This window comes from Gambusia affinis, linkage group LG14 (assembly GCF_019740435.1).
Source record: "Gambusia affinis linkage group LG14, SWU_Gaff_1.0, whole genome shotgun sequence".
NCBI classification, from domain to species: domain Eukaryota; kingdom Metazoa; phylum Chordata; class Actinopteri; order Cyprinodontiformes; family Poeciliidae; genus Gambusia; species Gambusia affinis.
In genome coordinates this window covers 15,598,107-15,611,579 of record NC_057881.1, presented here as the reverse complement: position 1 = coordinate 15,611,579, position 13,473 = coordinate 15,598,107, and the positions used below count along the sequence as shown (strand labels likewise).

Here is a 13,473-nt window from a genome sequence, read left to right as displayed (position 1 = left end):
TCGTTAGTCTGATTGGAAGAAAAATCTCCAATTGTATTTAGGTCTGGATTTTGACGTGACCATTCCATTGTAGCTCTGGCTAAGGGTTGTTCTCCCAGTGAAGGGTGAATGTATAGCCCACAGCATTATCCTACCTCCACCGTAACCAGTAGTTGACCTGTGGTAAGCTTCCCGCCCTCCCCAATAAGTCATGTATTTCTGCTCACCAATGTGCTAAAACAGACTTCTGACACTTTCATAGGATACCTGTATTTATTACGTGACCTCTGAAGGCAGCTGGCTTCTCTGGGTTTTTATTTAGTGGCTGGATTACAGAGCAGATGATGACACAGGTCGAGTGTGGCTAAAGCAACAAGTGTTTTACATTTCCACATGCTGAGATGTTACATGATTGTAATAGAATAGATGAAAAACAGCTGTTTCATTCTGAAAAAGTTTAAAGTCTTTTTGCGAGGAATTGGATTTTTCTCAAAATCCTACATTTCCCCCAATAGCTCTGTGGAAAAAAACAAAACAAAACAAAAACAAAAATTCCCCCGCCAAAAAAAACAGACCGGTTTAGCTTTGTTTGGATTCAGGTCAAGGGCATCCCAAGGAGCGCATGAAATGAAACTGACGGCATTAATAAACATGAAGGCGGAGGAGCAACTTCCCATTGGGTTTATGCTCAAATAGATTTGAGCTGCAAATCATTTTACTGTGACCGTTACACCATGACGGGTTCTGCGTTGATAGCCAAGCTTAAGCAAACGGCGGCGACGGCAGTAATCCTCTTGTAAAGTGAGTTATTTTGCCTCCACCATTTTATTATTGTCTAATCTATCAATAACGATGCTACTGCGGTCTTCACATTGATCTCTAGCTGGAATGACGCCAGTGGTATTACCTGAACTGTAGCGTAATACAGTAAACTGGCAGCATTTGGCTCCTGATAAATTTGTAATGTAATACTTTCATACTGCTTTGGGTCTTCTCTACCTTTCATTACCGTACTCCTTCAGGATTCTGATTTATTTCCCAGAATCCTGTTTTTGGTCACCCTACTACATCATTTCCTTTGTAGCTCATGCCAAATATTTCCCAAAGATGGTCTCCGCGGTGACTCAGTGCATTGGTTAAAATTATGTGTTGTGCTTCCTGAAGCACTCTCTCACAGCCTGACCCTGTTGAATCATTCAACGTTAAATGGCTTTTTAAATAATGACAAGCTGCTCACTGCATCATTTATGATGAAGTAACTTGCTACCAGCAGAAACGTTTTTATGCTATATATAGATTTTTCTTTTTTTACAATTTCTGGTCCCCGCATGCATACCCATGCTCGTGTGCTGGTGTTTTTGTTTGTTTTGGCAGGATATTGCCACTGTATATGTACAAAAAGAAACACGACCTTTTTTTCCCCCTCACTGGGGGGAACTCAAGTAGTCAAGCCTAAGCAAACAGTGAGCTTAAGCTTAAAGATGGACTCTGCCTATTTTGACTCATAGGCTCAATGTCAAAATATTGTAGTTTGGACATACTATCGTCCAAACTACCTCTCTCAGACAATGTTTCTCCTCCACATTCTGCTCACTGGACAAATCACCAAATAAATCTTCATTTCAGTTTCAGTCTACAGACTCTAATGGTACCATTTTTGACCCAGTTGAGCAGTGCTTGGTTCACAGTTTGATACTCCAGACATGACACCACTCATCAGCAACTTTCAGCTGCATTTTTGACTGTTTTGTGGCAGCTGCTCTCGTCTTGCACGCTATCGTGAAAAGAATGTGGTTGGGTGTATTTTGGACATGAGATTTGTTTGAGGGTCTCCTTAGCACCAACTGTATTCAGATGGAGTGAACTGGGCTACAGTAAATGGATATGATTATTATTGCTGTTGTTAAAGTTTAAGTTGGCATGCCTTGTAAGCATGTCCTGTAAAGAACAGGATTCTGTATGTGACTGTGTTTATGTTGAAGGTGCATGCAGCTCTTTTAAGCTTTAATACTATCAAGTCCTCTGTTTGGACAGCACACAAAGCTTCTCTTCTATTTGTTTTTATTGGGAGCTCTTTTATTATGTTGAGGGAAGGGCTTGGCAGTGAACAGGCTTTGTTTACAGATGTGCTGCCACAGTCAAACTGAACAAGCTGAATGCGTTGTCAAAACCTAGACTCTCTTTCCCTCCCTGGAAATAATCACCTAATATGTCCATGTACAACTGTCACTTGGGAGGCAACAATAAGAGATAATTGCAAATTGGACATTTCGGAAATAAATTTGCTGGATGAAAACATAGCAACTTCAAAGAAAGATTGCATGTTCATCTTGTAGGAAAATGTGGAGATGAAACACTGATGTCAACCAAGGTTTTCAGTCCTAAGTCATTTTGGAAAACGCTCATCTGCATGGAACTCCATTAGAAACCCATTGCAACCCTATTGGAACCCCACTGGAACCCTATTGGAACTTTATTTGAACCCCATTGGTACCCCATTAGAAACCCATTGGAACCCTATTGGAAACTCATTGAAAACCCTCTGGAACCCCATTGGAACCTCATTGGAACCCTATTGGAACCTCATTGGAACCCTATAGGAACCTCATTGGAACCCTATTGGAACCTCATTGAAAACCCATTGGAACCTCATTGGAACCCTATTGGAACCTCATTGAAAACCCATTGGAACCCTATTGGAACCTCATTGGCTCCTCATTGGCTCTCTGATGTCAAGGTGAATTCTGAACTGTTATTCATTGTCAATCAGAGTCCAATTCAAATGCAGACACCACAACATACACAGATTCAAAGGCAGCTTTCCTTCTTATACTGGACAGAGACGGATCACAAGCTGAGATGATCTTCATCAGTCCAACGTATAAAAAAGTTAATTACGTCTTTCTTCCTGAGAAGTCCTGACAGTTATTCCTAATCATCCCAGTGTCATCTCTCAATATGCAGAATATATATAAAAAAAGGGGAGGTTTGGACAATGTACCCGACTGATGCACCACGCAGACTTTTATCAAAAGCCTGCTGAATTGACAGTGAATCATTCTGACAGATCAGCGTCTTGCTCTTTTCTTTGGTCATTACGTCTGTAGATGAATGTCTCGGAGAGAAGTGGGGACAGCTGACAGCGAGTAATGGAACTGCTTCTATTCAGGAGACGCGTTTCATCTGCCTGTGTTCTGGAAGGAATCAGGGAGGGAGGGCGGCTGTCTCTCTTCCCTCACCAAACTGCCAGCTACAGCTTCCATTAGTTCCTCTCACTGGAGAGATTGTTTTATTTACCCTTGTGCTGATTTATAACTAAATGTGATGTGATAAGAATAATAATACAGCTCCTTACTATGTCATTGATTCCCATTTTGACATGTTTTAACCACAAAGCTTTATGAAACAGGGTGACACCTAGTGGAACAAAATTGTTAAATAGATGCAAAGGGATTCATTGTTTAATCTAAAAGGTATGCCATTTATTTGTATTTAGCTCTTAAATCAATAACCTTGGACTTTGTCTAGGCCGTTCTAAGACAAGTATATTTGATTCTAAACCATTCTACTGAAGCTCTCTGGGCTGTAAGTTTATGGTTGTTGTCTTGTTGAAAGTTGAATTCTGCTACATTCTCAAGTGTTTTGGTCTCTTTGCCCAACTTGTCACTTTAAACAGACACCCATGTCTTTGTATTTTTGCCATTGTGCTATAGTCTTTATTTTAGGAAGATGAATTGAGATTGTTTTTCTGTTTACTTGTTTTATGACCTAAGCCTTTTGCAGTCTTCTCAGCAGTTTTCTTATTCACCTGTCCAATGTTTTCCTTGGTCATAATGATGCTGTTTTGCCTCATTTATAGATTTTTAGTGCTAAAACAAAATAATGTTGTTTTTTTTGGGGGGGATTTGCACTACAGAAATATGCACTAATTTATGTTGGTTTATTACATAAAATCCCAACAAAATACAATGGAGTTTGTGATTATAACTTTATTTACTCTTTCTTTTAGAAAGAGGGATTACATTTATTTTTTAGCCATTGTTTCATAGCCTAAACATGGTGTATTGTTCTCAGTAGTTTCATTACTGACCTAATTGATAGTTTCCTTGACATCAATAATGCTGTCTTGCCTCATTTTTTAGAATTATAGTTCTGAAACAAAACAATACAAGTTTTTTTTGGAGGGGGAAGTTTTAACACTACTAAATTGTGTACTAATTTGCATTGGTGTGCTACAAATTTAGTAGAGTTAAATGTGCCAAGTCTATTTTGTCCTTCTCAGAATTGGTGTTAATTTAACTCTTTCAGAGTAATTTCAGGAAGCGATTGAGTAATTTTAACACTTGACATAGTTAAAGCTACTCAACAGCTTATTGCTGAATTAAACTATTCTGAGAAGGACCAAACAGACTCAGCACAGTGTTGATCCAAATTTGCTGTAAAAATCCCAACAAAATTCATTAGAGTTTGTTACTATAACTTGCATTGCACTACAGTCTGTAGCAGTACCAGTAAAAAAAAAAAAAAAAAAAAAAAAAAATCCCTTTGCAGATTTTAGGTCTTCAGAGTTTTTTCTGTAGATTTTTGTTTTGGGGAAAAACTGATGGTCTGAAAATACCTGGAGACAGAAGTGTCCTCACAGGTTAAACTGAAACAACAAATGGCTAAATCCATTCTCTTGACAGCTTTGGCTGCTTTAGAACAGGGAAAATACTGAAGACCCTACAAATCATGTCTGTGTTTCTGTTTTTTTCTGCATGAATAAGTAATAGCAAGAGTATTAAATCACCCTTGCTTTACTAAATGATGAAGTGCAGCCACTGCCTGGAGGAAAAGAGGCTGCGCCGTCTCTACACACACTCTTCCATTCTGACTTGCGACTGCTCTGCGCATTTGAAAAAAGAAATGTATTTTTAGCTACACCATCAGCTGACTCGTCTGCCCAGAAATTCGGTCTGCGCTTAAATTTCTTAAACATCATTTAGTAGGCTGTCACAGCATTTAATAATTCAATCCATGGCTTGTAAGACCGGCTCTTTACAGAGTTTGTGGCTCCCGCGCAGCAGCTCATAAAATTTTAACGTACCTAAAGAAATATCTCAACATCAACTCAGGACGTCAAAGAGGCTTGTTCAGAGAAAGAAACTTCTTCCTCTGCTTAAAGGAAACATATGGGAATGTGGGCCAGATCAGATCGTTTAAGGGGTCGTTTAAATGAAATAAACTGTATTCCTAAAGCCTTCGTTTTATGCAGAAGTAAAAACCAAACAAAAATCATCCATTTTCAGCAGGTTTCCACTCTGTCATTGTTGAAGTAAACCTGGTAGAAGCTTTCCACATTCTTTGTGCAAATAAAAAAAATAAAAATAATTACTCTCTGATAACTCTTTTCAAAAATGTTTTCTGCCTTGATTAAAGTATGCAAACTCCTGTGATGTGTGAATGCCCTTAAAATACTCTGTTGAAACACAAACTTCAATTTCCACTTTCTCATTTTATGTTTTACACTTTGGCATCCTATAGCTAATCATAGTTTCTTGTAGAGAGATTGAAATTGTTCAGAAGAATCGTATTGAACAGATAGACTACATAAAATCTGCACCATTATTTATTTAACATGGTGTAATGAAGGCAGTCATCTATATTCTGAGAAAATACTTGATAAATCTGTTTCTGAAAACGTATATGCAACAACAGTTTCCTGGAGTTTATGGGATAAGTAGATTTTATATATAAAAACATTTTCTTACAAAGAAAACACCTATGCCTGGCTTAAATCTCCTAAAATATTTTGGAAAATTTATTACAGTTTAATAAGTCTAAACTGTAAGTTTCCAACAATGGTTCAAAACAGCAAATTTGGAAGAAACACAAAATCTGTGATTTTTTTTTTTTTTTTTTTGTAAAGAGGATGAAACTGTGAACAAGTAAAAAAAAAAATAAAAAAATCAGCAACACTGTGAGTCTAATTCTGAAGAGTAATTGGGAATTCCTCTACATTTTTACTGGTGTAGCTGTCCGCTTTATCGTGCTCAAATGTCCTGCAGCAGCAAATGCACCACCATGCACTGCCTTGATTAGGCTCATGAGTTTCACCTGTGGGTGTGTCATGCAAAAACAAGGGCAGAGAATTGTCTCCATGAATTGAGTTCACGAGGGGGGGGATTACACAGCTATGTGTGTGTGTGTTTTAAGAACAGCACTTTCAGCAAAACTGATTTATTTATGTTTTTACTCTGAGAGAAAAACAAAAACATACTTTTAAATAAAACTGCCTGACTGTCCAATCAGGCACTGGATTGACCTGGGGCAACCAAAAGACAAGACGCTTTCTGAAGGAATAAGAGAAATCCAGGTGAGCTAGCCATAGCATTGTTGTCTCATGTTTTTCTAAACCACTCACTATAGCTATTTCCGTTAATTTACGCACACAAGAAGGTGATTGTAACATTTGCCTGTAAATCCTATAGCAATATTCTGCTTCTACAAGTTTGTAACACTGAGCATATTCAAATCCACACGAGAATAAAATGAAATGTTGTGAAGTATTGGAGCCAGAGGCAACATAAAAACCTGTGTGGTCACCTTATAGTCGCTGGACAAGATGGGTTTTGGAGACATTGGTCAGATTCTCCATGTCTCCTGCTAGCACTTTCATCCTAGTTGTTGCTAATCACCACTTAACATCACCAAATCAAAAACCTTTTGAAAATTCTCATTACAAAAGCTCTTGGTGATATTTGATTTAAAACAAAATAATTTAAATATATTATAAACAACCCCAATACTTCAGCAACTGTAACTTTTTTTAAAACTGCTACGTTTGAGGTAAACTACCAGTTTTCTAATTGTAGCAGCTACCTGTGCTGCAATGTTAACGCTAATTTTTACACAGTTATGTTGTGTGGCAATAACCTATAACATTAACTCTATTTTTGTCTCTAACAAAAGAACAAAGCGCTAACAAAACTCTGTTAGCAATTTAGGTTTGTGGCGATAGATAGGCTATCAAGCTGCTAAATCTAGGTTGCAAATGGCTACACTAAGGACAATGTTTTTCCAACAGCTATTTTTATTTTTTATAACAATTTTATAGCAAAACAAAATTTCACGACCATGCAGACTTCTGAAGATAAAAATAATTTACTTATATAAAAACACTGAGCTTATTTACTGATTTTTTTATTTTTTTCCCCCCTCCAACCATCCCAATGCTAATATCCCAAAACGGTAAAAAAATAAATAAATAAAAAAAATTGGTAAACATTTCACTTCATCTTCTGAATATATTTTTAGTGAAATGTAAAAATGTCCCAGTGAAATTCGGTCTCATAAAGTTACCCGACTGAATCATTAAGTAGTACTTTAACAAAACGACACACTGCTGTCCATCCCTCAGTGAAACGGCGTTCACATTTCCAGTTAGTGTCACGACTGGTATCGGCCAAGATTTACCGTGCCTTGAAAACGTCGGACAAAAAGTAGCAGCTACTCACGAGATGACATTGAGCGAGTGTTTTCTGCCTGGTGTTTGCGTGGGGTTTTGGGTGGGGGCGACCGCTTCTGTGCGTCTCTTACTCTCAGTCTGTCATGTTAGCAGTAAATCTCCAGCTCAGCAAGCTGTGCGTTCTCTTATTTCTGCCGCTTGATTAGTAAAGATCAAGTTACTGTAGATCCATGCAGGGCTTCACGGCTTTACATATTTTGTGATGAAATATTCACGACATTTGCAAAGCTGTGGATTTTCTAAAAAAGACTATATGGTGTGCTGACTAGAGGAGTCACAGCTTAAATGCAGCTTTCATACCAGTTTGAAAAGAGGAGGTATAGACAACGCCCTCTGTATAACAATTGGTAAAGAAATGTAAAATGCCTATAAAATATGTTGATGCTTTTATTGTGGGAGCAAAACCTCATGCTGTATTAATTTCTGTTTTTTTCCCCAATATTTTTTAAAGTAACAAATTCAATATTTATTGATTTAATCAAAGGCGGAAAGCATGCATTGTTAAAAAATGTCAAAGAATAACTTGACCAACACTTGCTGGCACCCCTTACATTTTAGTTACAGGAAATGTAACTGATTATATTTTGTTCATAACTTTTATTTATTGGAGAGGGGGGTTATGTTAAATAGCTTTTTTGGAAGCTTGATTCGGTAATCTATCACTTTAAGTGTGGGTTGTGATCTTCTGCTGTTTAACTTCGATTTCAAAGCGCTGACTAATTTTTTAAGCTTCCCAAGCTTAAAAAAATTTCATGTATTGTGGAGTTGGATGACTCCTTCTTTCTTTTCTCAATTTAGTGCACCTTTAGCTCATCTTGGCAATGAAGGGGGAAATTTGGAGAGCAAAAATAATGAAAATAGGTCCAGTTTGTTCTTTATCTACTCCTGTAGCTTAGTGGATGAATATAGTGTCAAGACTCATGTGCCTCTGTGAATTAGGTTTCATGTTTAATGTAGACATTTTGAGACCCCATCTGTGCTCTTTATGTGCTGTCTCCTATATTACAATGCCCCAAAACCGCTCACTGACACATCGTTGATCACTTCTGCTATCTTGGAGGAATGCCACGACAGCCCATACTGGCAGCTATTGACAGCTGTAAAGGTAAAATGAGGAAGAGGTGGATCAGCAGCATCAAAATGCCTCGGGCAGTGGAAGCCCATATTGACTTCCTCATGTTTGGTTGGGGCTGAGTATTAGAAAGTGATTGATTTTTGTTTTATCCAGTAGGGATTATGCAGTCTGGCCACAGGTAAGACGAAGCCATAACTATAGCAATAGCTTTAGTATGTAGACATTTAGTGACATCCATTGGCCAAAGTACAACTTAATGAAAATGTCTGGTCCAGAAAAGCTTTCTGTCCGTTTTCTATACCTGCTTATCCCTGCAGGCTCACGTGTGGCTGGTGCTCTCCAGCAGGGGGCTAATTCTAAACACTCCTAAAATATAGAGCAGACCTGCAGATGTTGCACAAAGGTGACTTCTTTCTTTTCTCATTTTTGTAATTTGGAGATGATTTTGAATAATAGACCTTCTAAAAGAAAAAAAATGTTGCTTTCTCAGGATTTCCACCTTGTCTCTTTGTGTAGACACAAAAGGCTAAGAGTAGCAATACCAAAACTGTCGTAAAGATGGACAAAGCTGTCCTGTAAGCCTTTTGCTTTAAATTACAAACAAATCTGGTGGGAAGGGGAGAAAATAACTTTTTTTTTTCTTGAATAAGCAATCTTGGTGCTACTTGGAGATAGATTCAGTCTAAGCCTGTCTTGAATAAACCAGACCGTAAAAACTTGGGTATCCTTTTCAAAGTATTTTGGCATTTCTGCTTCTACTCATAAGTAGAAATTAAGTTATGTTATTTAAAAACATCCCCAGATGAAGGAAAAAAATTACAAACCAGTCGGTTCACTAGTTCTTCTGAAGGCATTTAGTATTTCAGCGGCGTCAAACTATAATGGACAGAAGTTGAATGCACAGATGTCTGATTTTCATTTGTGAATAACTTTCGAAAACTATATGGCAACCATATGTTCTCCCTTCAACCGGTACGATCTGGGAGCCATAACAGACATCCAATGGCCACCTCCATGCGTGGCTAACACAAGCACGGTTAATAAAGACGAGGGGCAGATCTGGTGGGGGGGCCAGCTGTGTAGCAGGTGGCGCACAGCCCAGGTGAAAACGATCCCGGCCTCTGTGATGAATGCCCTGCCATGTATATGAGAGGTGGAAGCTCGTGTTGCGCCATGTTGGGGGGTGAGGAGGGAGAAAAGTGGATATTACAGCTTGACCCGATGAATCGATAAATATTCATTACTCTCCTTTTTGCTGAGAGGGGAGATTGTACAAAACAATCTGATTGGAGCACTTTATGGGAAAGTGGCGCTCCATGGTTCATAATGAAGCCGCCTGGGCGAAACGGGGCGCAGCAAATCAGGTAGGGTCAAGAGATATAAGGATAAACTTCTATCCACACTGCATTATTACTTATAGACAAATACAGTCTTCGGTTAGACTTGTTTAATCTACTAGGTCTTGAAAAAGCTCTTCATCAAAATAGTAGGATAGGGATACGTGATTCTAAATAGTTGATTTTGTCTGTGAAGACAATTTGTATTTAGCCTACTTTCTTCTGACACCCCCTAAATGAAATCCAAAACAACCCCTTGCCTTCAGAAGTCACAATTGAATGGAATTTAGCAAACGTCTGAACGGGAAGCATCAAGAAAATCAAACTCATCAGTGATAACGTTGAGACATTTAGAGCAGGGTTTGATTACATAGCATGCCCAAAGCTTTCAATCCATCGGGAGAGAGTAGTATGGCACAACCTTTCCTGTAATATTCTGCGTATAATGTTTACAACAAGCTTTCAAGCTGTGCTATTCATTTTTCATATTGATGGTCTATCTTTTTTCCCTTTTAAAATGGATTCATTTTGTTAAATATGAAATAGAAAAAAGTTTTAGAATTAAGTATGTAGTACATATCTAGAAAATGACTTTTGCAGCTCTGTTTTTCAGAGTAAATATATATTTGATTCAAATTTTTGTGAAATTGCTGCAACTGATATGGTCTTTGTTACTTTTTTTTCCATATTTTACTGGCAATTTTATTTATTTACTTTTTAATCAACTTACTACTTTTATCATGTTTCTCTGTGATATTGTGAAGCATGTTGGTCAGCCAAGACTGTTGTAAATGTGCTATATAAATAAACTTTTGACTTGAGATCTCTGTTTGTAGCAGAAGTGGCTCTTTGTAAAGGTTGTTGACCTCTGGTGTAGAACATCAAATCTCAATAACAGACGTGAAAGTTTGTAGTTGTATCATGGAAAAATGTGAAAATCTCCTTCCCACTTCTACCTTAAAGCAACCCTCGTATTATAAAACTCTGGTTTATTATAAAGTAATCAAAGGCAGGCATGATCACACTGTAAGACAAAAGAGAGGTTTAGTTTTTCATCTCTTAACACTTCCTCCAACCCCCCCTTTTCATGGCCAACACATCTCTTCCTTCTATTAGTTAGCAGTGGTGAGAACAGTTCTGTCCACACACACACTTCCACACCTTGTCAGTTTCACAAAGCACTGTCACTGACCGTGGTGCTGAAACACTCTGCACCCCCACACACAAAAACCTATAAAGAACATTTTAAAAAATAACCCTCCACAATGGTTCCTGTCCTCCTTTTGTGAAAATCAATGGGACTATTCCCAGAAAGAAGTTAACAAGATCTAAAATCTGTGAACGCATCACGCAATGTGGCAACAAAGTTTCCCCTAACAGCCGCGAAGATGCTGGCTGGTGTTGGACGTGGCACAGCTGTAAATTGAAGTGTTGGTAGAGAGCTGCCTGATTGCCAGTGGATGGGTGGGGGTGAAACAAAGAAAAAAAAAATCACCCTGAAAAACAGCAAGCCAAGCAGTGGAATAATTCATTATATTTTCACACATACAAAAAAATAATACAGCAAACAAAAAAGAAAACTCGGCTTTCTACTAAACTTCAGACACTTTTAAACATGAAAGTGCTTATTTACCATGAATATTTATCAGTTGTGCAATAGGAGAACTTTGCTTTGCAAATGAAAGAAAATGAAAATTGAGCACACTGAAATGGCATCTGGGTTTCTTTGTGCATCAGGAGTGCATCGTCCTCATCATAAAGTGTAAATGAAGCGTACAGATGTCGTCCTGCAGCGCCGGCTCGCTGCAAAGCCTCGGTTTCAGTGACTTCATTCCTCAAGCGTGATGAGAAATTAGCACTAAAGGCATGCACTGGTGCCCGCGGAAATGAGGCAGCCTCTTAATTATGGACTGCCAAGCAAATAGGCAAAATACGGCATAGAAAAAAAAAAAAGATAAACACTCAGTTAATGTACCCAGAATTTATAGAAAAAAATGAGTGATTATTTCCACAGCTTTCCTCTTCCTCTGCTGACACTGTTTTGACATCAAGACAGTTTCAGAATTTAATTAGATTCCTCAAACTGCAAGCCTTTTGCAGAAGAATACAGAAACCAGAAAATGTGCTCGACAAATGAATTTAGTTGATATTTTTCATCCTACCACTGTATAGGTCAAAAATCTCATGTTTATTGATGTAAAGTGATCAAACCTCTGGTGTAAGTGAAAATGGCTCTGTTGAAGTGTATTCTTTTGGATAGAGGTGAATCTTACCACATATACACAACAGTTTAGTTTATTTTTTTTTTATTAAAATGTTAAAGGAAGAAGTGGGAATGGGAAAACTGTTCTATTTACTGGTAAAAACCAGAAAAATAAAAAAATCAGAGTCTTTTTGTATATTTATGTGTACATGTATTTTGAACGACATACTGAATAATTTTGGCCCATTTTGAACACCACTTTGCTTCTTTTCGTGCCCATTTTTCTGTCAGTTTTTGATTCGACTCAACTTGAGTCTTTTTAAAAAATATTCTTCTTTTATCCTTTAGTTGAATCGTACAGCACTTTGGTCAACATCCAGTTCTTTGCACACTATATAATTGACATTATGTTCAGACAAAAAGGAGAAAACTCTACATTGAGGCAAACAAGTAACCATAAAATTAATCTGCCTCTGAATCCTCGCCTTCCTCCCTCCACCATCATTTCCTGCATCCTTCCTTCCTGGTCTTTTTATTTTTGCCTCTTATATTCACAATCCCTACTTTCTGAATCCGTTCTCCCATCGCTCCCCATCCATTATCTCGTCCTCCATCTCTTATCCCCACCTTCTTCATTTAGCATCATTGCCTCTTTTCTCTCTCATCCTTCATTTCGGCCTCTTTCCACTCTCCCTATCTTTGATTCCCGTCATTCCTTACTCTCACCTTTGTCCTTCCTCATCCCATGTCCATCTTGCATCCCAGATCCCTCCCTACTTACCCAGCCCATCTTCATTCCCTGTCCACCATTGTGGTCACTTTGGTGGTATCTAGTGGTGGGAGTTCCTGTCTTGCTCTGGGAACTAATGTCATGGCTAATCTCCCCCCCCCCCACACACACGCACGCACACAGTTGGGACGCAGAAAGTTTCCCAGTTTAATGTAATGTGCAAAAAAACAAACAAAAAATGCTTAAAACTGAAAGATATGGAGTCCAAACTGGAAGGCAGCAGGAGGAGATTCACTTCTGATGCGTTGGCTCTGTCAGCTTCGATTTCTTTTCTTTCTTTTTTTGTTTTGTTTTAAGCCCCTCCTCGAGATGCGGAGTGGGGCCCCGCTGAGGAACCCGTGGACCAATCGGTTGCCGGTAATATTTCAGTGAGGGAGCGAGCGTTGAGTGAGGATGAGCCACTGCTGGTTGTCCTCGCTGCTGCTTCTCCATCCTCCTCTGCGCTCTCCGATCGGCGAGCTGTGGAATAGGCGTGTTTCTGTTCCTCCGACGCAGAAAAACGCAGAGAAGAAAGCTTAACTTCAAGGTAAAGAGGCATCGCCTTTAAAGCTCTTTTGTTGTTGTTTTTTTTTTTATTAATGT

The 13,473-nt window shown here is 38.5% G+C and overlaps 1 protein-coding gene across 2 annotated transcripts in view; it reads left to right on the top strand.

Moving 5' to 3' along the window:
- Positions 1–6,129: 6,129 nt before the first annotated feature.
- Positions 6,130–13,473, top strand: part of dlgap3 (discs, large (Drosophila) homolog-associated protein 3) — a 160,070-nt gene continuing 152,726 nt past the window's right edge. The window contains exons 1-2 of one of the 2 annotated variants that reach the window (XM_044138704.1): positions 6,130–6,334; positions 13,189–13,417. The gene's annotated coding sequence lies outside the window, so the exon portion shown is untranslated. The remainder of the gene's footprint in view (positions 6,335–13,188; positions 13,418–13,473) is intronic. The other variant, XM_044138702.1, reaches the window with a different exon arrangement.